Raw genomic sequence first — 20,824 nt, 5'->3', positions numbered from 1 at the left:
GATAAGAAATCTGAACCCAGCTAGAAGCCGAGCTGAGGGAAAGATTCAGTAGGAGGCAGGTGGACCTGTTCTGTCATAATTTCAAGAACCTGCTCAGATTCCAGAGCTGAATGTAGGGTTTCTAAGAATAAGACGGACATGTCTCTCAGAAAACAACTCTGGGTCTGTTCTAACACACACAACATGACAAAATAATTGTAACCTAGAACACTGTTAATCAGATGAGTCCATTACCAAAAAATACTTAATCTCAGTGAAGTATCTACACATCTGAGTAATAGGATGCTGTATTAAACAGATTTGCATTCCCAAGTTGTCAAATACTGGATGTTTTGTGTTGGATATTTAGATGTAAGCCCATTAAATGATACACATCCACAAAAGTTATTTTGATTTTTGGAGTAATGGATATATTTTCCAGAGTTAAGATTTTTATTTTTAGTATAAACATATGCTATCCATGTCTACACCAGCCTGGGTAGGCCAACCAAGAGTAACTTGTACATAAAAATGGTGAAATTGTAAAATTAATTAAAATAAACAAATCAGCACAGTTTGACCTACTCACAGTGATGTAGTCACAATGCAGACATTTATTACGATTTTACAGTGTTGTTTACCTTAAGGAACTTGCTGCTAATATAGTGGAAGAGTGGAAAAGTTTTTCTTCCTAGATTCTTTGGCTGGTCTAATAATTTAATTGATATAAGACAGATTAACGGGAGAAAAACAAATTTAATTTCGTATACACTGGAGGCCCATAAAAATATGAGGCCCAAAGGCAATCAAGCAATTGAGACGGATGCACCATCCTAAGCTGAGAAACGGGGTAGGAGCCTGAGGCTTCAAAGGGAAGGAGGGTTACTCACAGGGAGATGAGAACAGATGGGTGGTAATTAGACGTTTGCCCTGCCACGCTGATGAGTCTTCCAGATAAAAATGGTATCTTGGCTAGTTGCTCTCTTTCTGGACCAGGTCCCCTATTTAAATTCTTATTGGCTGAAGGGAGAGGTAAATTTTTTCCTGAATTTGCTGGGTCCTGTTTACCTTCAGCTCAAAATAATCCACATGCCAAAGTGGGGTTGCACATTCTTCTCCCCTTCAATAGAAGTGACCCTTCACGCATGACACCCCCAAATTCCAAATCTGCTATTGAGAGACAAGAGGAAAGATTAAAGTTATACAAGAGGCGCCCTATATATTAAATAATTACTGTTTGTTCTTTTAAGGGCTCCTAGGAAAAAAGCAAAAAGTGATTAAAAAAAAAAAAACATAAACACACAGTTGCAAATAGGAAAAAAAAAAAGCAAAGTAAAATGAATATTCAAGACTTTGATACCCCTCGCAGCTTTGTAAAAGTATCCAGTATATTACCTTATGGAGGTAAAAAAAGAAATACAAGTGGATTAGATGTTTTGCTATTGGTCATATTAACATTCAATATGCTAACATTTGCTGTGTTGAATTGTAGAGGAATAAAATAGGCTGTCTTTACATGATTTAGAGCCATTAAAGTGCCAAATAACAAGGATGTATTTAAAACTTTTTTTTTTTTTGTCAGTTTTAATCTTGAAAGTAGCTACGAACTGTGCCTTGGAGCATTAAACAATATTTAATCTGTGAAGACATGGCAAGCGGTAAATCCTCGCATAGCTTGGAAGGGAACATATGCTCTACAAGAGATACGTGTAAATATGTATATTCTGAGTTGGATTTCGTTTTCCATCTCAAGCTCTTTGGGGTGAATTGCATTTTGAATTTTAAGCATTTTGTTCGGCTTATTGCTGTACGTTCTCATGCTTCCACAATTACAACTTCTTACAGGCATTTTTTGGCAAGAAAATACCAGTTCTTGTTGTCACGTTAAATTGTCTGATGGAGAATTGTCCACTTCGTTGCTTCACTTCTTCCTCTCACGTTAGCTCCCTTTAAAAGAACTGTTTGAAGTTTGCTCTATACCAGCTTTATGCCAAGCTATTAGATGTTAATATTTGCTATATAAATTGGAATATGGTGTCTTCTGTGCATGGACTATTCTTTGTAGTGTGCCTTGATAATGGCACAATGTGAATACGCTGCTGGGATTCAATTTATATTAAGAGATTTCTGACTAAGTACTTTCTACAGGAAGATGATAATTCACATGGTTCTCTCTATAGGCATCTTACTATGCTATACTGAGGAATTTGGAGGGTTTTTTTCCCCAGTTTTAGTGAGATATAACTGACATATAACCCTGGATAAATTTAATGCATACAGCATAATGATTTGACTTAACATACATCAGGAAAAGATTACTACAGTAAGTTTAGTGAACATTCATTATCTCATATACATACAAAAGGAAAAAGAAAATGTTTTCCCTTGTGTTGAGAACTCTTAGGACTTACTCTCTTAACAACTGTCACACGTAACATACAACAGTATTAATTATATTGATCATGTTGTACATTATATCCCATTACTTATTTATCTTATAACTGGAAGTTCGTCCCTTTTGCCCACCTTCACCACCATTCAAGGATATTACATTATCATTGACTATATTCTCCACACTGTACATCTCATCCCTGTGACTCATTTATTTTGTAACTGGAAGTTTAGGAATTTTCTTTAAATCGAAGTACAGTCAGTTTCAATGTGTCAGTTTCTGGTGTACAGCACAGTGTCCCAGTCATGCATATACGTACATATAGGAATTTCATGTCTTTAAATATGAAGTTTTTTCTCTCTTTTGAGTTTGCATGGCGGCTATTCAGTACTGCAACTGGGTCATCAGTAGCAATGTACATTATGTCAGAAAATACATTTAAAATTAATCTAAGAATAATTTGGAAGTTCAGGATTTACAGATACTAACTATTATGTATAAAATAGATAAGCAATAATGTCCTACTGTATAGCACAGGGAACTATATTCAATATCTTGTAATAACTATAATGAAAAAGAAGGCAAAAAGGAATATGTATGTATAACTGAATCGCTGTGCTGTACACCAGAAATGAACACAACATTGTAAACTGACTCTACTTCAATAAAATATTAATCTAAGAGTATGATGTCAGTTTAATTAATAGTGAACAATAGTACTGATAGTTTCAAATTGGGGACTTTTCCTCATAAGAGTTTACTCAACATTACATTTCCAGTGCCTTTGTTGTGTGCATATTCATATAAATAGCAAACTGAAACAAAATTCTGTTGACCTTTTCCAACTTCACCTGAGCATGAACTTTCTTATCAGTTCTTTTAAACATTGTACATAGATTTTTTTTAGAGTATGTTAGATTCAAGCATCTGATTTAGAGATTAACCTGCAGCTTAAAGTCACCTTGAGCTTTGAATGGTAAAAAAAAAAAAACAAAAAAAAACTGCGATGTTCCTCCTGAGATAACTGAGGTGATGTAAACTATAGCTTAAGTTGGAATGACTGCCTGACCCTCCCCCTTCTGGCTCTAATATTTTGGTAAAATTTATAAATTTTAACTGGTTTTCTCCACCAAAGTTCAGTGTATATTTTTGGTATTGAAAGCAAATTATAACACAAACTCCCTTGATTAATGGGAAAAAAAAAGAAATTTCCATGAGACGGGAAATTTCAGATAACTTTGGTCAAGAAGAGGTATATATCTGTCATATACATATATCTTCCCTGTCCCCATGTATCTGATGACACATCATGGAATATTGGCTACAATAAGTTGTCATGGTGTGTTTGCAATGATCTAACAGAAAATTTCCTTTGTGGGACTCTGGTGGAGGGACACCTCAAAGAGATAAAGAGAAATTTTTGAGAGACTTTGAGGAACTGTGAGAGGTTCATGGTTGGAAAAAGACGTGCTCTCTTAAAACTCCATGGACTGGAAAAGAACCAGATTGTTAAGGATTAACACTGATGGTTAATTGAGTTGCTTCTTACTCAGATATTCTTTGAGCTTAGAGACTATGGTGTTAGAGAGAAAAAACAAAACAGTGTGTTTAATAATTCTCAAGATCGCATTTAGGCCAACTAACACAGAAGTAAAAGGATAGTTCTCTGTCTAGGCACGGGTGGCCTGATCACTTGATCGGGGGACGCAGTGGTAGCATGTGGAAATCGCACAGCTAGGTTTGGAATCTCACTCCCAGCACTGCCATGCCCCAGTACTTCATGATTTGGTAAGAGGCAGAAGTGCATGGTATTATTTCCAAATATCTGTCCACTCAGGACATGACACAAACTGCCCCGGCCTAGAACACTGTCCGTGGTGCTGAGCACTGCCTTTCTCATCACTGTTGTCTCCTCTTCCAGGTGAGGTAGCGTGACTCAGGGCTCTAGCTCTGAAACTCCTACATCCCAAGAAACTCCTCAGTCCAGAAAAACAAATCTATCACCCTGACCCGTTTGCTAAGCTCTGGCCACTCTGCCCCCACAACTCTTCAAGCAATATTTCATCAAAAATCAACAATTTATTAAAATAAGAATAGCTAACAGATATTTACACTGTGCTGTATGCCAAGCTCTATTCTGAGCACTTTTACATCATTAACTACTTTAATCCTTAGAGTTTCAGAACAGTCTTGTGAGTACTTACTCTCTGTCAAAGGCGAGAAAAAGAGGCACAGAGGAAAAGGCAAAAACTTGCATAAGGTCGGACAGCTAGTAAACAGCAGAGTGGGAATCAAAGTCTGGCTCCGGACTCCTCCGACTTAGCCCTCATGGTGCTGCTCCTTGTACCCGTAACAAGCTTCTCCTCTGGGTTTTAATAAGATTACTTATATAAGGTTACGTCTCTATTTTCTTTTGCTACATTTATGATTGTTTATGTGTGTATGTATATGAGTTTTTCTATAACTTGTATGAATGTTTACTATGGTTATTGTTTGCTTTTATTATTTTATTTTACATTTAGCCTTTGTTCTAACTAGCATTTGTTCTTGTACAGGGTAAAGCAAACATCCAGTTTGTTTTTTTTTTTTTTCCCCTCAAATGCCTCTCCAAGTGGATCCATGCCAGTATACTGAAAATATTTCCTCCACTGTTTTGAAATACAGCCTTTATAATAACTAAATTTCCTCTGGTTCCTAATTAATTTTCTTGGGTTTTATGTTGATTACAAATAATAATACTTTTTTTCTCTCTTTCAAAAATATCTCATTCTTTTCTTGCCTATTTCACTGCCATCTACATTCAGAATAAAACAACCATGGTGGCAGTGGAAACCCTTATCTTTTTCCTAATTTTAATTTTGAAATATTTCTTATTTTTACTGTTCAGTTTTATATCTATACTTTTAACTTTACTTAAATTTTAAAAAATGAGTAATGTGTCATGAACTTCAAGTGTTTTTTGAGCATCTGTGGAAATTATTGGTTATTTTTATTTGACGTATTGATATGGTGAATTATAGCAAAGTTTTGCTAACACCAGTACCATGTAAGCATTTGTAAAATCACTCTGCATGGTTGTGTTTTGTGTTTCTTTTAATAAACACTATTTGATTCTATTTGTAAATATTTTATTTTGCCGTAGCATCATTGGCATCAATAAAACAGAAATTGGTCTATGGTTGGTTTTTACATTTATATAAATATAAATATAAGTTTTTAAAATCACTTTTAGAGTACGCTTGGTAAATAGTGTTTGGAAGCTTCCTTTCTCTAGGTTATGAAACAGTTTAAACCTTTGCAACTCGAAATGTGGTTTAACTATTGGTGTCAGCATCACCTGGGAGCTTGCTGGCATCTTCACTCTTACCCAGACTGAGTGAAGCAGAATCTGCATTCTGATAACATCCCTAGGTGACCTGCAAGTTTGAGAACAGATATTAATAATATAGGAACTGTATGTTTTTGAAGGCTTTATTCACCAGAGAAAAATGCCCTAGTGTTTATATTTGGAGAGGGCAAGGGGCAGCTGTTTGACAACTTTTCTCATTTTATAAACCAAAAGTTCATCTGTTTATTTAACTCATTCTAGAGTCACTGTTTAATTTATATTTTCCTAGAAAAAGACAAATCAAGATGCATATAGATTTAAGCTAAGTGTTCTCCTTTACTTCATGTTTTGCCATTTTTTTCTTCCTTTCTCATTCTAATTTTTCTTTTTTTTTTTTTTTTGCATTTGGGATCCCCCACCTTTATTCTAGATTATGTTACTTGTTTACTTTTTTTTTTTTTTTTTCAAAGAAGCAGGCTTATATGTGTTGGTTAGTTTGATAGCTTTCCTGATCATCAATTTCTTTGTAAATATTCAGTTTCTTTTGGTTTCCTTACTTTTATTTTTTCCTAATTTAAGATGATAATGTCTAACTTATGTATTCCTATTCTTTTCTGTTTGTTTATGGTTTCTTATTTACACAGACTTTAATTAAATCCTTAAATGAAAGTACTATATTTTCATCACCAGTGTTTCCTAGCAATCTTTTAATTTCTGATCTCTCCTTTGACCAAATTGGTGGAGGGGGGAAAGGCAAGGATTCTTTTGAAATGGATGTGGCTGGATTTGGAGCGGTTTCATATCTGTCTTAGTTTTCTTTCACTTTGGTCGGGGAATGTGGTCCATTTTATTCAACAACATGGAACTTAAGAAAGTGTCCTTCCGGGCCTAATGTCTGGTCAATCTTTTATAGGAACTTGAAAAAGTGTTTTCTTTTCTCTTCAGATGTAGTTTAATGTGTGCATTTAGCTTATTTTATTTATTCCTAGTATTATTTGTACCCCCAACTGTTTTGTTTACTTGATCTGTCTTGGTTGGGAAGAGTAAACAAAAATAGTTGAGGATACAAATATTTTTCTATGACAGATTTGTTTATTTTTGCTTCTGTTTCTAGCAGGTTTTACTTTATAGATTTTGATTGTATGTTGTTTGGTGTAAAAATACTCACGTCAAAGAGTTTAGGCTTGTATTTTTCTGGATTTTGGATTTTTTTTATGATAAAGTATGCTTTTTTACTTAAAATGTTGCTGTAAATTCAACCTATGCATATATCGATGGTGCAATTACTGCTTTCTTATTGTTTATTTTTGAAATTTGCTTTATTATCTCTAGTTATGTTTGTACTTCACCTAGGGATTGCAATATAAATGTTTTAGATTTATCTTCTATAATTATGCTTGACTTTCATATATATATATATAAAATCTGATAGTATTTATTTGCTAAATTAATTTCTCCTGGTAAGTTAATAATGGGATAAGCAATTTTGTTTTAATTCATCATCTTAATTTATATTAGATTTTCTGTTTTTCATTTTCTTGTGGCAAAACTCATATAAGGATATATTAAAAACTTCTATGCTTCCTCTTTATAATAGGTAAAGGAAACAGTGTATGTTTTTTCTTCTACAACTTTATTCTTTGACCTCCTGATATATTATTCACTGTGTAATTTTCATTTTGTTAAGGTTTATAACATTTACATTTTTTTCTGTTACCTTAACACCTGCTATTTGTGAGGCCACAGTCATATATTTAGACAGGTTTACTACTATGTCGCCATGCCTGAACTCATCATTTTCAAATATTTTTCAGCAGAATTTTATCATTGCTCAATTATGTAAGAGGAATTTATAGGTGCTACTTTTTTAAAAATTTTAGCATGTTTGAGCGTGCTTTTCTCTTTCTTTCTTTACTTGAAAACTTTACTTTTATGGTAAACTTTAAGACCTTAAAGTTTTTATGGACCTGTTATCACACTCACCTACCAGTGCATTTGGGGTGAAGGAGTCTGAGATTAGCTTGAAGTTTTTGTCCCTCTCCTATGTTAGTAGTTTGCCAGAGTGTCCAAAAGATTCTCCTACTGGAAAACAGGAGCTTTGCCAGAATGCATCTCAATACTGATAATTCTGTATCCACTCTTCCTGTGATGCAGCGTGGCTCTGAAGTCTGCCTACAATGCTGCACTTCATTTCAGAAAGATAATACAACCTTTCTTCAGAAATCAAACTATAAGGTTGATTTTATTTCAATCTGTTTCATTCTCATGGAAACCTTTTAGGCATACTTGTACACATTGGTTTTTATCTTGTATCAATTATTTCCTCTCTGGCCATTTCTAGCTCTTCATTGTCACTTCATTTTGATTTGTTTTTTTATCAAGCCTGTGTTTTATGCCTCTTGAGAGTTTTCTGCAGTGTCTCTGCCAATGTTGTTGCCTTCTTTCAGTAATGACTTCTTTCTCTGCCCTTCAATTCCTGCACGTGGCCATATACTTAGTGCAAATTGTGTTGTGTTTGACAGCTGTATTTTGGAACAAATGATTGTTTTTTCTACGTGTGGCGTTATTGTCATTAGGAATGAAAATAGAGTAGAAAAATGTTTATTCCACCAATCCTGAATATAGTATATCCATTACCTTGAAGAAAATAAAAGATGAAAATCAAGAAGAGAAAAATCCCACTTCCACTGAAGACAGAGAACTTTGCGTTAGACTAACTCTCTCACCGAGAACAACTGCGAAAGCCAGAAAAAGCAGTAGGGGAACAGAAGAGAAGTAGCTTACGTTTTCATTTATTTCCTTTTACTCTCTGGCTTGCTGGTGTGACTGAGCATCTTCTAGTGATTGGACACTCCAGTTTCCTCTGTACATTGCTAGTTGGTGTCTGTTGCCCATTTTTTCCCCTGCTGTACACCCAGAGAATATAAAAGTTCTTCATATTCTAGATTACTAATCATCTGTCAATTAGATGTGTTGCAAATAGCTTCTCTCAGTCTGTAATCGGTTGTCATATGTCTTATGGTGTTGTTTTGGTAAAAATAAGTTTTAGATTATGAGCCTAGTCAAATATGCCAATCTTCTCTTTTATGGATTTTGTCCTTTACATCTTGTTAAAAAATCTACCTTTACTCTTAGGTTATAATGACATTTTCTATATCCCCTATATATGTTTAAATTAGTCTTAAGTTTTCATGAACTCTTTCTGGAATTTTTTAATAGGGTGAGAGGTAGAGATTCAGCTTTAAAATTTTTCCTATGGCTAACCAATTGACTTAATAATATTTGTTAAATAGTACATCCTTTCTGCACTGACCCATGATGGCACCTTTGACATATTCGAGCTGCCACAGATTCTTGGTTCCGGTTCTGAGCACTCACTTTTGTTCTGTTGGTCTAATTATTCATCACTACACCAAGTTCACACTGGTTTAAAAACAGTCTTCTAACTTCCACTGCTGTTTTAGAATTCCATTCCCTTTAATAATTCATTCAGCAAATAATAAGTACTTACTACATGCCTGGAAACATTCCAGGTGCTAGGGTGCCCTGATGAATCAGGCAAATTTTCCCTGTGAAGCTTGCATTCTGTGGAACAATAGATAATTGTCAAATATATAATACAGTGTTGGGTAATGATAGGTAATATACAGGAATATCAACTGAATAAGAGCAACAACGGGCTATGTTAAATAGATCGACAGAAAAGGGCTCTCTTTAGAGGGAGTATTTGATATGAGAATAAAATGAGGAAATAAGCCATGTGCTTATCCGTAATAAGAGTGTTTCAGGCAAAAGGAAGCAAATCCGAAGGCCCTGAGGTAGAAATGAATGTCTTTGATAAGCAGAAGTAAGGCTGGTTTTGCCAGAGATGAATACATAGGTGGGAAGAGGGGAAAAAATGGGACCAGAGAGGGAACCAGGGAACCTAATTGTCTAGGGCTTTGTAGGTTGTGGTAAGAATTCTGGGTTATTTTAAGTGTGTTCAAGAGACTTTGGCGCAAAGGACAGATATGATCAGTTACATATGTTAATAACATTCCTCAGGACGCTGCACGGAAGACCACTCAGAGGAGAGCAGAGGTGGGAGCAGGCGAGGTTAGGAAGTTACTTAAACAGTCTACCAGCAGATGGTGTGGCTTAGACTAGCATGTTAACAGTGGAGGCGGAGAGAAATTATTAGATTTACAATAGGTGTTCAAATGGAATACATATAACATCTCAGAGATTGTGAAATATGACTGCAAAAGAGTTTTTCTGAGCAGTTTCACTTCTGGGCTGAGAGAGACTGCAGGAAGAGCACATTTGGAGGTCGGGGGAGTGGGGAAATAAGCTCTATTTTGGGCCTCTTAAGTTTAAGGCATCTGTTGGAAGTGCAGGGGTAGACACTGAATAAACAGCTGAATATATGAGTTGGAGATCAGGAGAGAGGTGGACACCAATGGATACGGTCGCCTAGATGTGATTTTAGAGAGGAGAAGAGAAATGTGCTGGAGTCCTGAGTCTTTGCAATGTTCAGAAGTAGGGCAGAGGGAGCCAGTCCAGCCAGGGAGACTCAGGGAGCCAAGAAAGTCAGAGCAGGACGAAGCATGAAGTTGTCAGGAAGCCAAGTCAAGAAATTCCCTCAGGGAGCAGGTAGGACACCCACCATGTCAGACGTGCCTGAAAGTTGCCGCTAATACTTTAGACAAAGATGTATTCCACCCTTCCCATGGACAGTATTACTGAGGGGCATCAAGTTAAGATGGAGATAATACATCTCTGGCTGGAAGTCAATTAGGTGTTTTCCAAGAACGCCTTAGGAGACCCCCCGAAACACACAGCAACAAGAATAGAAGTCACAGCCTTCAGAACTGGTACACTGCCTGCTCTGTAATTTGCTCTACAGAACTTCATGATAGGAGGAGCCATGTATTTTAACAAATTAGCCCATCTGAAAGAACTGGTCTCTTGTGTCTGAAGAAAAGGTCCTTTCACAGATGGTGCTAAATTAAAGAACGTGAAATATTTTAACACCATCCTTATTGCCCAAAAAATAATGTTAACATTCCTTAAGTTTTTCATCCAAGGTGATCTGACTCCTTTCAACTTCTGTATCTTCATTTTCACATATTTTTTCTTTCTGTCTTATATATCTTATATTCTATACCCAGACACACTGATTTTAGCCACACTAAATTTGTTGTAATTTCATTTAAAAAATCTGTTCTTTTTGTCTCCTTTTCTACACATTTTTCTTTCAGAAATACTCTCATAATTTTGCTTTGAGAATTTAATAAGTCCCCAGAACTGCACCTGATCTAACACACATAGTAGACCCCACTTAGATAGCACTCTCTCAGTTTTGCTTCCTCAAACCTTCCAATGCCTTTCAGTACAAATTCAATGACAGCTTTTTCTGTGTAATTTCTGTGCTCATAAGGAAGTAGGTAGGGAAGCATAAAGGCCTCCCAGGCAGCAGATGACAGAGTGAGGAGGTCTCTCCTGCTTTGAATCTCACACATTTTCCGCTGATGGGAGTGACCTTTATCCACTTAGTTTATACTCATTGCCTACTCCATTCGTCATGCTGCTCACTAATTTATTTCTAGACCAAAAGGACCCATTCCATTCAAAAACAAACATCACCACTATTTTACCTCTGTCTCCTGTTAAGTGGATAAATGACTAGAACTGTGAAGGGCTAGGTGCTTTGACAAGTCCCTTTCATATAGAAAGAAGAACAATGTTAGGAAATAAATAATTTCCTAGGTAAGATCTTCCTAGAAATAGCAATAACTTTTTTGCCTTTGAGAACTTACATAAACCTTAAAGAAACTACCCTTTATCTGAATCAAAGTAGAAGGGAATCATTTAATGAGAGAGCTGCTTTATTCTCAATTACAAAAACAGGAGTTGGGAAACAGCCCCATAACTAGATGCAGGAAATTTGATAAAAGTAAAAACAAAATAAGAGTACACAATATAACTAAATGACACCAAACCTAATCTGACCAGAGAAGATGTGTCATAGACATTCCAAACTTACTATAACGGCAGCATCAGCGACAGGTGACCATCAGTCCAGGGGTCTCATTTCGTGGAGATGCTTCACACAGAAATGGTAAGCGCTGACTCATCACGCCTCGCGCCTCACCCCCCCCCCCCCCCCCCGCCAACTCCCCACATACCTCGGTAACACAGTGTTGCCCTTCATTTGAAAGGATTTATTTTCATTAAAATGTTCTTTTAATTCAAATATGTTATAAATAGTCTCGTCCTTTTACCAATTTTTAATACAATTTTAAAAAGCACAGTTCTCTTTGGCAGGTTGATAATAGTTGCCTACTACGTTGAACCATCAGTAATGACAGTTTCTTTTATGGTATTTATCTGAGAAATTATGCTATTAATTCATGGATTGTATTTGGTGTTCTGATTTAAGGGGTGATGCAGACGTGATACTGGGAAAGTAAAATGAATCTGTTGCTCGTATATTTTTAAGTGAAGGGCTAAGTAGCTTCAGTAACTGTGCATTTATTCAAGTAACTGCTTACATGCTCCTCTGAATTTCCTTTAATTTCATGACACCATCAATAAATATGGAGCAAAGACACTAATTGTTTATAATGAGATACATTTGGCCACATCTAATGGCCAGGAGGAAAGAAAAAACTATGTTTGTGGAATTATCCTACTAAAAAATTGAATGTTTCTGATTTAATCCTGGGTTTTTTTCTTTTTTTTAGCATATATTTATGGAATGTTCCTTTTTCTTGTTAACCTGAATTTGAGGTTCATGAATGGGAGATTTTCTTAATCTTTTATTCATAAAACTTGGTACCACAGTGCCTGGCACAAAGGAGACATTTTTGTTGAAAGAAAAAACTTGTAATTTACATGTGTACATGAAATTTGATTGATGATAATTGTGACCAATGCATTTTTAAGGAGGACCAGTAGCAGGAATCTTACGGGAACCCGTTAGGGCTCCCATATGCCTTTATTCATCAGATTTACAAAAATGGGCTTAATATCCTGAGTACCTATTCTTTCTACACCAGCAATATGTCATTTTCTGGATATCACCTCTAAATGTTTATTTGTTTTTATTAAGAAATGTAATGAAAATTAATTATTTTTTAAGGAACCACTTCTATCCTCAATCAGCTGGGTCTAATCTTTTGTTATATATTTGTTCTCCATTGTTATCTTATAGATTTTTTTTTCCACATTTGGACAAAAACACCACAATGCTATCGATAAAGTCTCACAATACAAAAACATTTTAAGGTTTAGTTAAAGTATTGCCCTCTTTGCCGTGAGAATTAGGGCTGGGTGGCTGCCTGCCACTCTTCTAAGAGGCACCATGAAGTCAGCATAACTAGACTGAGCTGGTTCCAGCGACATCCAGTTCCCGCTGTGCCCCGGCAGTCAGTGATAATCCTGGCTTCTTTCCCATCAGTGTCAATGGTTCACATTCTAGTGACTGAAGTGCTACATGTAGGTATGCAAATCATCACATTTGGTCACTTGAGAAAACCAACTGATTGCTCTCTCATGGTATCCTAGTATTTAACCGGCTGACGAAATATTTATTGAGTGTTATACTATGAGACAGAGTCAACACTTCATTGGTTGAGTCTATGAAATTGCCATTAAAAATATTACCAAGAGTTTCTCTGCCTCTAACAATAGATGAGTGTAATGAGACAATCCAAAAATTATTATAGGAACAAGTAAAATGTCACAGATGTCATAAATAGGTATATGATGGCAGGGGGACAGGGGAGAAAATAAATCACATTTCTTTGCTGTTGGTGTTGGCTAGGGAAGTGTAATACTGCATTGAGTTGTGCCTGGAAGGTTGGGTAGGATTTACAGGTGGAAGTTTAGGAAGATGTATTTCATGGAAGTAAACTGGTACCTCATCTATGGAGGTATTGATTAGATGGCTGAAATTTTATTCTCTGTGCATAAAGGGGGAATACGGTTTTACTACTGTTTACAAAACATCCCTACACATTTGGGGAAATTATGGAATCCATCGCTTAAATTATTGATTTTTCTGGGCTGGTTCCATTAAGGAAAACTTAGTAACTTCCAACCAGAAAGTTACTGAGCAGCTTTACAATCCAAATCTAATCATTTCCTTTTTTTCCTGCCTATAGGTAGACTGTCTAATTGTTCCAAATCAAGGTTAGGAGAGGAACAGAAGGATAATTTCAGTTCCGTCAGTTTTGCTATTTGTGAGGTCTGGTAAACGTTCTGGTGCAGAAGGTGATGGGGAGTAATGCACTTCGGTAATTGTCTATGATAATGGTAAGTGGCACAGTGCTGCATCTGGGGCTGTTTCTGGGACTCCAGGATTATATTTCTGTATCAAAAATAGCTTTATGTGAGTTCCATGGGTTAAAGAGTCCCTACACACATCTGTATATGTTAATTTTCCATGCGGCAACCTTTCTGCTTTTCAGGGGATAGATGAGAGCTATTTTAAAATCTTTATTTATGTTCCCCAAACAGACTTCCCTGAAAAAAAAAAAAAAATGAGCTGTGCTCGTAAGCATCCAACAATGGATGTTTGCTTTTGTCCTTTAAGTACTACTTTAAAGTTTCCTGACGTTTTGAGCTCAACTTTTGGCTGTTTGCAATTTTATCGTGGGGGTCAGCGTTTTCCAAGTGGTTGTGTTCTATCCAATTGACTGAAATATTCAGAATCCTTTACAGCTTAAGGACATCCTGAAATTCTTTACTGAAGGACATTAAGTACATGGAAAGGCAGCCCACGTTTACAGAGGAGGAGAGCATTGTTGAAAGATGCCACTTCCCCCAAGTTTACTTATTAAATTTTAAAACATATTAAAGTTCTAGTAGGTTTATTCATAGGAATTAATCAATTGATATTAAAGATCAAGGTGCTGAACTTAGCCAAGACTGTTGCGAAGAAGGATGAGGAGGAAATAGGAAGAGAAAGGGTCTGCCCTACAAAATACAGAAACTTATCATAAAGCTATGGTTCTTAAAAGCTTGTGTTACTGGCACAGGGATAGACAAACTGACAACTGAAACAGACGCATATCGTGTCTCTGTGCAATTTTATCAGGTAACAGAGGGGATGTAGTGAGGTACAGTTCAGAGGTGGGATTATTGAACAACTGGGCTTGAATTTATAGTTACCCACGTAGGAAAGAAAAAGAGAATAAATCTCTCGTTCACATCATCACAAAAATCAACTCTAAATGGATTAGTAGCTCCTAGTACAAAGGCATAAATTTTTTAATTTTAGAAGAAAGTATATTAATGTATTTCTTAATTTGTGATAAGGAATGATTTTTTAAAACAAGGCACAGACGTGCCAACCACAAAATAATAACTAATAAATTTTGCTGTGCTAAAATTAAGAACTTTTACCCATCGAAAGTGACCTTAAGGTGAAAAAAGCAATGTGAAAAGATTTTTTTTTTAAACAAACAGAAAAGTGGGCAAAACATGAATAGGCATTTCACAGAAGAGTAGATATATGTGACCAATAAATATAAAAAAGACATATGTCACATCATCAGTAATAATTGGGGAGCATGCAGATCAAGTCCTTGAAATGTTCATTTTATAAGCATTGATTGTAAAAATTTAAATCCCAAGACTTAGAATAGATAAATATTCTAGGCACCACTGTTCATAGTAACAAATAAGTGGAAACAATCCAAACACTCATCAACAGGATGAATAAAATAATTTGTGTTATAGTCACAAACTGGAATATTTAAAAGATGTCAAAATTCATAAACTACAAGAAAAATAAATAACATGTATGATTATATATTATTATGGAAATGATTTTGAGAAATTATTTTTTCTGGTATATATAAAAACATAAAGGAATGTAGATGATAAATACAACATTTTAAGTATTGGTTACCTGGCTTGGGGAGAGGAGGCAGATGGGGTTCAGATGATGTAAGCCAGAAGAGCGTCTGTGGGCTGTAAGTTATTTAGAAATATTTGAAATATTTGGATGGATTCTACCTTCGTAGTTGCTCATTAAAGTATTAAATATATAAATAAAAAGGAAGACCACACATAGACAAATGAGCATGCTGCACGCTGAATACAGGTTATGATTAAATCAAGCCGTGACTCTGGGCTCCAAGAGAAAAATAAATTATGCATTTGCAGCTTACAGAATTCAAGAAAAACAAAAATCTCAGATTGAAAAAGTTCTTAGAGTATGAAATGGGGCAAGGGGAATGTGGAGAAACTCACACATTTATTTTAAATTTAAAAATATTAAAGGAAGATAATTTCTGAAAGCTCATAGAAAGACGAGACTGCTCACAGAGAAATTACGTACAGCTTGACTGCACGCTGTTCGACAGCAATAGAGACTCCAAAAAGCCTACATTACAAGGAAGTGTGTCCTCTAAGAACGCACACTGATAATATTTTTGGAGGATATAATCCCACACAAAACATGTTAAGGGAATGCTGTAAGAGATAGATGAGCTAATTGTGATCAGTTTGAGGGGGAAGGTCATTGTGGCTTAAAAAAAGTTGTCAAGCAAAAGAAAAAGCAGACAAAATAGATAATCAAAAGAACATGAGAGCATATTAACTAGAGTATCTGTCTTTCTGGGAAGATTTTATCTGAAGGAAAGCAGAAAAGATTAAAACAAAAATCAGTAAATAAATAAATAAATAAATAAATAAATAAATAAATAAATAAATAAATAACATTTAAAAGGTATAAAATAAGAGAGCAGAAATAATTTCTCATATGATGGATATTATAATAAATAAAATGGATTAAACTCACCAACTGAAAGATAAGTGATTAGATTGGATAAACAAGCTGATATAGCAATATGGTATCTTCAAGAAAAATGGTTAAAACAGGGAGAGAAGACCTTGACATGACTGGGAGGTCAAGGGAGGATTTTGAATTTCTTACTCTTTTTGAAAATATAAGGCATTTGAGAAATTCGGTTTATGTGTACAAGGAAGGAAGCAGGGGAGAAGTATTCAGTGTTCAAGAGGGACAGTAGAATCAAATAAGCAAGTTTCAGAGGAGATAAGAAATGATGTAAAGGAAGAACATTGAACAGATAAGTCCTAAGAAGGGGGCCAGCATACTCTTCTTTCTGATGCAAAGAGCGAAGTGGGGAGAGTGTAGGGAAACGGAATTACTTTGAGGAGGTAAAGTACTTTCCCTCACAGGTCTCTGAATTCTGTGGATCAAAGAGTCAAAATAATCTACCAAAGGGGAAGATAGGAAAATTAGAGTTAACCGACCACAAAGAGCATAATTTTGGAAAATAAATTGTAGAAATATTATGAAGATTCAACAGAAGACAAGTAAGTGGCAACTGAGTTGAGCTAGGATGAACCTACAGAGAAAGATGAGAAGTTCTTCATTTTCTCAAGTGCTGTTAGAAAACCTGAGAGTGGAGACAGGCTGCAGTTTTCAAATTATAATCACATAAAGCTGGAGGGAGAGTGAGAGGAGATGGTACAGGGGTTCTTGAAGTAGTTACTGTCAAGATCGACTGGCATCTAGACAAGTGAGGAAAGCAAATAAATCCAGAAGCAGCTAATGGATGGGGGGAGCAGACAGGGACTGAGGAAATGAAAGTTTAATGAGGCCAAGGAGTTGGTTTAAAAGTAGTAAGTCAGAGAGGGAAGGGAAGTTGAGATCACAAGATGGAAGTTTCACAGAGCTCTTCCAGCATGTGAATATCTCCGTTAACATGTGTGTTGGGAGGAGGATTTTGGAATTGAAGAGTTAAAAACTTACTAGGCAAACAGGTTAGAAAAGTTAGTTACGTAATGAAGTCAGGGGGTTTATGAACGAGACGCCTTTTTGTGTCACTGAAAGGGGGGTTTTAAAAATTACCTCTGGAAAGATATGAAAAGAAAATCAAATTTCAGAGACCCTCCCTTTTATTTGATATATTTCCAATAAATTCCTTTTTTCAGAGTAACTCATCCCCCAAACTTCAAAATGTGATAGCTTTGTTGGAGTAATTAATTACATTTACAACGGCTTGATGTGTTTAATTTAAATTCCCCAGAGTTAAAATGAAGATATTGGTTTAGGAAGGTGGCATTTGAAAGCAGCATAAACTGTGAAGAGGTGTGCATTCAGTGTGGAAGTCAGTCTGCCTGTCTCTTATCTTGAAGGTAATTAGAGTTCCCCAAAGACAGAAAATCAATGCATTCTAAATGAGAATAACTTAGTTGTTATTGCATCAAGTAAGCATAACAACACCAGAAGGATCTTTAGAACTGTGCATATTCTCATCATCTTCCTTAAAAATAATGTTTATAGCACTGTCAGATTACAAGCGTTCCATTAAAAATGCTAACGAGACACGATGACACAAAATCAATACGGCAAAGCCTCGGTTGGTACTTTAATGCTCTGTGTAAAGTAATTGTTTCTGAGTAACAACTCCATTTAAAGTAAGTTAACATCTTTCTTTTACCTGGAGACTTTCTTCCTTATAACATTCCTTGACAATATTCAGTCTCCTCAAGATTCACGTTCTGAGGAATGCTACCATTGCTCAGGACCTGTCTCCCAGCAGAGATGGCCATTACCAGCCACAACTGTGGAAGGGCTTGAATGAACGCCATGGGAGAGAGTGTCTTTAAGAACGTGCACAGCCAGGACAGGACCCGCAGGGCACATTCTGACAGGGATGCAGGAGTAGAGTGAACCCTGCAGCCAAAAGTAAGCCCAAATTTGATATTTTCCAAAATCATGAGCAACTGTCTCTCCTTTAGCAAGCCTTCTCTTGCATGTGTACTTCACTGAAGTCAAATCCCTCTGGATAAATACAATGTATTGCTTAAGAAGGCTTATTCTACCTTATGCAGATATAATGTATTGCATAAGCCCTGCACAGCGCATATTATTATTTGTAGCCTGTTTCCTTGTTCTTTGCCATCGGTGTTCATTTATTCAGTAACTGTCTACACAGACAATTGATGTGGCAGGACCTGGGGCTACAATGGTGATCATGGTCTCTACCTTCACGGATCTTAGTGCACAGGGAGAAGTCAGCATGAAATAAGTAAGTCAAAACCTTAATAAATAACTCTGCCATAGAGAGAGAATGAAATTATGCCCTTTGCAACAGCATGGGTGGACCTGGAGATAATCACACAAAATGAAGTCAGTCAGACAGGGAAAGACAAATATATAAAATCATTTATATCTGAAATCTAAAAAAATGACACAAATGAACTTATTTACAAAACAGAAGGAGACTCATGGACATACAAACTTACAGTTACCAAAGGGAAAAGGGTGGGGAAGAATAAATTAGGAGTTTGAGATTAGCAGATACAAACTACTATATATAAAATAAATAAACAACAAGACCATAATAGGAGAGAATATGAAAAAAGAATATATATGTTTAGCTGAATAACTATGCTGTACACCAGAAATCAACACAGCATTGTAAATCAACTGTACCTCAATTTTAAAAAGTTTAATAATAATTTTGCCATGAGTATTTTATAATTTATATTAATAAATTAATAAATAGAATTATACCAAATGATATGAAGAAAATGAATAAGATTTTCTAAAAAGGAAATACAACGTGGTAGAAATACCTAATTTAGATAGAAAGTAAGGAATATATCTCTGAGTAAGATTTAATTAAACTGAGATTGAAAAACAAGTAAAAGTGAGTCATTGGAAATGTGGGGTGAAGTGTTGGAATAGGTGGTAATTGAATTGTCCAGGAAAAAGATCAGCATGTGCAAAGATCCTGTGGTAGGAGTTAACAACATACTGGAGGAAAGGAAGAAGTACCACAAAGAAAATAAAACATGGAACAAGATGAAGCTAGTGAGGTGGCAGACCAACAGGATAAAGGTAAATTATGGCTAAGGTAAAATAAAGCTAAGCAGCCCAGTGCATCCTCTTTTCCACATAAGACACTCATTTTCTGTTTTTTTTGTATCTTCACACTCATATGATGACCAACAAGTTCCTTCTCCTTTTGTAGGCAAGTTCTCCTCTGCAAAATCCCCATCAGAGATATGTGTATGTCAGCGTAGTTGTTAGTAGACATACTAAAGAAAAGTGAGGACACTAATTGATAATTTTAATGAAAAAATCACATGAATATTCTTCTTTTTTTAAAGTAGTTTGAAAGCCCTCTGAACTTTCTTGTGGAGTGTGTGTCTGTGTGTGGTGAGTCTCAGAAAGGGAGAATGTGTCATTCTCAGAACAAGAGCCATTAATACTACATTAATGCAACACATTACACCCCCCGGCTGAACTGAACGGAACGTATTTTGAAATAACTTTCACCTACGGTAAAGTTTATAAACAATGATGAAATAGTTTAGCTGTAATTATGGAAAGCCATTTGGAAAATTCTTCAGATGTTTAGATAATAAGAGAAAATATTATTTAAAAATCAAACTAATTATCACTCTGAAGGGATAACCTATTTCACATTAAAGGGAAAATAAATCACTGCACTACTGCCTCTAATTCAGAGTGTGACAGGGATGAGAGAATAGAGAAAAGTGAGCTGTCAGAGCTTCTGCCGGCTTTTGCATGCTACAGAGAGGGAAGAATGGGCGTAAACAGCCCATTGTTTTAGCAAAGGTGTGGAGCCTTGGGAAACGTAAAATTATGCCTGGAGTCATGCCACGTGTGATTTAGAGGACTAACTTGTTCAGCATAACAAAGTGCTTTGAGTATCTGTGAAGGAACCCAAAGGTGGGGGTTAACGAAGAGCCAAAACTGGGTTTTTATCAGTCTTGGGAGGAAAAGGGGATGAAAAACTCCAAGACAGGAAACCACTGTTTTCCTCAAACCTTTAGTGAAATTCGCTTTTCCCACAAGTGCTATGTGTGAAGTTCTTTTTCATGTGTCTGTATGTATGTGTGTGCCCCTGTGTGTTTGTAGGGAACCTTATAAAGAGATTGACGTCCATGTTCATGTAAGAACAGAGGGAGAATGACAGCCAGGCACTGTGAGACGCAAGTGAAATGAGTAGTTCAGATGTCAGGAAACTCAGAAGCAGAATTCATTCTGAAAATGGAAAGCTCCTGGAAATTAACAGAAATCTTGCGTAGGGGCTTAGAATGGTGACAGAATATGGGTTGGGACAGTCAAA

At 35.9% G+C, this 20,824-nt stretch overlaps 1 protein-coding gene across 1 annotated transcript in view; it reads left to right on the top strand.

The window, feature by feature from the left end:
• LOC141579349 (uncharacterized) overlaps positions 1-20,824 on the top strand; it is a 202,931-nt gene that overhangs the window by 166,668 nt on the left and 15,439 nt on the right. The window lies entirely within an intron of this gene.

This window comes from Camelus bactrianus, chromosome 12, assembly GCF_048773025.1.
Source record: "Camelus bactrianus isolate YW-2024 breed Bactrian camel chromosome 12, ASM4877302v1, whole genome shotgun sequence".
Classification (NCBI taxonomy): domain Eukaryota; kingdom Metazoa; phylum Chordata; class Mammalia; order Artiodactyla; family Camelidae; genus Camelus; species Camelus bactrianus.
This window is presented reverse-complemented; position numbering and strand designations above follow the sequence as displayed.